This window comes from Nannospalax galili, unplaced genomic scaffold (genome assembly GCF_000622305.1).
Source record: "Nannospalax galili isolate Female #2095 unplaced genomic scaffold, S.galili_v1.0 scaffold3122, whole genome shotgun sequence".
NCBI lineage: Eukaryota > Metazoa > Chordata > Mammalia > Rodentia > Spalacidae > Nannospalax > Nannospalax galili.
This window is the reverse complement of record NW_008347513.1, coordinates 159,388-163,532: the sequence shown is the minus strand read 5'-3', so window position 1 is coordinate 163,532 and position 4,145 is coordinate 159,388.

Sequence of the window (4,145 nt, the reverse complement as noted above, 5' to 3'; positions counted from 1 at the left end):
GATCTAGTAGCTGTTGTAAGGCTCTTATAGGAAGCACCTTATTTATTTATTTATTTATTTATTTATTTATTTGTAGTTTTTTGGAGGCAGGGTCTCAGGTAGTACAAGATGGCCTGGAACTCACTGTGTAACTCAGGTTGGCTTTTAGCTCCTGATCCTCCTGCTTCAGTTTCCTGAATGCTAACTTGTTTGTTTGAGACAAGGTCTTACTCTAGTCCAGGCTGGCTTTAAACTCTTGATCCTTCTGCTTCCCCTTGACCTTCTGAGTATTGTTTTCTTGTTTGAGACAGGGTCTTACTCTGTAACCCAGGTTACCCTGAAGCTCACCATGAAAGCCATACTAGCATAGAATTCATGGCAATCTTCCTGCCATCAGCCTCCTAAGGGCTTGGAATTACAGGTGTAAATCACCACACCTGGCCCATTTAAAAAGCATTTTTCCTGGGCACAGGCCTTTAATCCAGCACCTGGGAGGCAGAGTCAGCTGCATCTCTGTGAGATTGAGGCTGGCCAGGTCTACATAGCAAGTTTCAGGCCAGCTGTGGCTACAGGGAGATCATCCCCAAAAGATACAAAATATAATAATAATAATAATAAGAATAAGAATAAGAAGAAGAAGAAGAAGAAGAAGAAGTAGAAGAAATAATTAAATTTTATGGGGTTAGAGAGATAGCGCAGTGGTTAAGAGCACTGGGTACTCCTGCAGATGACCCAGGTTTGGTTCCCAGCACCTACATGGCAGCTAACAACTGTCCATAACTCCAGTTCCAGGGGATACGACACCCTCTTCTGACCTCCATGGGCATTGCACAACACAGGTGCATGTACATACATGCAAGCAATACACTCATACACATAAAACAAAACTAATAAATAAAATATTTTTAGAAGCATTTTTATTTGTGTGTGCGTGTGTGTACATGCCATGTGTGTGCCTGAGGAGATGCTGGAGTTACAGGCGGTTGTGAGCCACCAATGTGGGTGCAGAGAACTAAACTCAAGTGAAAAAGTAGCAAGTATTCTTAAGTACCGAGCCATCTCTCTAAATCCTCTAGCCCACTTTACTTTTTAAAAAGTAAAACATTCATAATGTATATAGTAACTGTATATATTAAACTATTGGTACTAGCTGGGTGTGGTAGTGCACACCTTTAGTCCCAGCACTTGGGAAGCAGAGGCAGGTGGATCTCTGTGAGTTTAAGGCCAGCCTGGTCTAAGTAGCAAGTTCCAGGCCAGCTGGGGCTACAGGAAGACCTGTCTCAAAAAAGACAAAAAAAATTAATAAATAAAATAAACAAAAAATAAAATAAAATATTGGTACTTTTTATGCATAATATAAAATACAAATATCTTTAATAAAAAAATAGATAAATGGAAATAAGCCTTTGATCTTGATTCTGCCACTCTCTAGTTAGCTGACCTATGTGACCTCTGTGTTGCTGGCCTTGGTAAAGTTCATCCACAAAAATCAAAGAATGAGACTAGTGACCTGAGGTTTTCTTCCCACAGGTAACGTTTTGCTAATCAAGTTATGCCATTTGAAATAATGGCTTCCTTCCATTTACGAAGCTCTTGCTCTATCAGGGGAGCCATTTCTAATTTTCCCAGTGAAACCTCAAGTGTTGGTTTGCAGAGTCTTGCAAATCGGTGTCAGGTGATTTATAGCCTAATGAGTCATGTGAATAAAGCAAAGATTCATATTCTAATTACTGACCATTGAGGTGTGCAAAACAGCTCCTGCTGGCCCACGGCGATTATAATTTTTAAAGCTTGTTTTACAAGAATGGATGACAGGTAAGAAGCTGCTATTGCATAACCAACTTGAAATATGACACTTTCATTGGGAAAAATGCAAATAATTTTTTTTAAAAGCATTGACAGAAATTCCGTGGTTATTCATAAAAATAAAAACTTAAATGATACTCTTTTGGAGAGTGAATTATTGTAACTCTACTTTGTGTGGCATTGAATACAACTGTGTTTATAAACGAGGCCAGCTTCATTGATACCTTGTCTTAAAAAAGGTGGGGGGGGGCCTGGCAAGATGGCTCAGCAGTTAAGAGCACTGGCTGCTCTTGCAGAGGACCTGGGTTTGATTCCCAGCACCCACATGGGGGCTAACAATCATCCCTAACTCCAATTCCAGGGAATCTGACTCCCCTCTTCTGACCTCCCAGGGCAATGCACTTAGACACATGGAGGCAATACATTCATACAAATAAAATAAAAATAATCAAAAAAGGAAAGAAAAAGTTGATAAAAACAAAGATCAAAAATATATGTTATTCCAAGCATCTTGGCAAGAATGTCATTATAATAACTTTTCAAATATACCAGTTCTCACAGTTCTTATTAGCAGACTTAGAACATATTATGAAGGCCTGAAGAATCTTGTTCATTCTGATTTGAAGAATGCTTGCAAGGGTCCCAGGCATGTTTGTGAATGATCATGGGTATGGGGGTGGGGGAAAAGGCTCCAAATCCCCAAACTAATTTCCCCCAAACTCCCTGTTTTCATGGTCTGCCGTCCTGAAGAAGTATATTGGGGGGAGGGGGAGATGAAGATGGGCAGGGCCTGGTGGTGCATACCTATAATACCAGCACTTGGGAAGGAGAGGCTGGAGGATCAGGGGTTCAAGACCATCTTTAGCTACACAGCAATTCAGAGCCAGTCTGGGGTGGGATGGGGGCAGGGAGATGAGAGAGAATGAAGAGAAGGAAATACAAAGAGGAAAGAAGAAACCCCTAGAGAAGCAATGTTAGGGGAGTCAGGAGAGTGTGGCGATAAAGACTGGAATGAAAATCTAAGGCAGAAACTCAGTGGTTTTTGCCTTGTACTTCTGAAGCGGTATCACTGCTTGGGAGAAAATATGCCACACACTTTAATCTTGTAAGTTCTTCAACCCCATTTCTTTAGTAATTTGTATCTGAAATATTTCCATTCAGCATCTTTAGAGATGTGGATGACATTTGAGAATTTTTAAAAAGTCAGGTATAGGGGTACACACCTTTACTCCCACCACTGTGGAGGCTTGAGGCCAGCCTGGTCTACATAAGGAGTTCCAGGCCAGCTGGAGTGTGGTGGTTTGAATGAAAATGTCCCCCATAGGCTCCAAGTGTTTGGACATTTTGTCCCCAGACGATGATGCTGTTTTGGGAGGTTTTAGAAGGTGTTGCTAACCTGGAGGAAGCATGTTACTGGGAGTGTGGTCTTAGAGAGTTCTTAAGCCTTGCCAGATCTCCAGTTGCCCTCTTGCCTGCATGATGATGTGAGAGCTTCACTTCTGTTGCTCCTGCTCCAGCCACCTCCAGCCACCTCCAGCCACTGTGACTCCCTGCCACGACGGACTGTAATTCCCCCGGAATCATAAGCTCAAATAAACCCTTCCTTCTATGAATTGCTTGGGTCAGTGTTTCTATCACAGCAACAGAAAAGTGACTAATACACGGAGCTACAAGGAAACGTTGTTTCAAAAACAAAAATAAAAAAGAGACAGAAAGAATTAAAAATTTTTTTCTTTACATATATTCGGTAAGGACACACAGTGGAAATCAGAAGACAATTTGTGGGAATGAGCTTGGTCCTTCCAACATGGGGATCCAACTCAGGTTGTCAGGCTTGGTGGCAAGTGCCTTTACCAAGTGAGCCATGTCATCAGTCTGATACATAAGACATTGTCAGGCGTGGTGGCACACACCTTTAATTCCAGCACTCAGGAGGCAGAGGCAGGCAGATCTCTGTGAGTTCGAGGCCTGCCTGGTCTCCATTAGTGAATCCAGGCCAGCTGCGGCTACAGGGAGACCTTGTCTCAAAAAGACCAAAAAAAAAGATATTATTTATATTTTATTTGTATGAGTATTGTGCCTGCATATATGTAAGTGCACTCGCAGATGACTGGAGTTATGAATGGTTGCTACCACCATGTGGGTGTTGAGATTTGAATCTGGGTCTTCTGTCAGAGCAGCCAGTGCTCTTAACTGCTGAGCCATCTCTCCAGCCCTGAATATGACATTTGTAATGCTACATTCTTTCAAGGAACTTGTCAGTGTAACTAAACTAATTCTCTTAGATAGCTAGATGATAGAATAAAGAGATAGATAGATAGATGATAGATACAGACAAATGGATAGAGACAGATTGATTG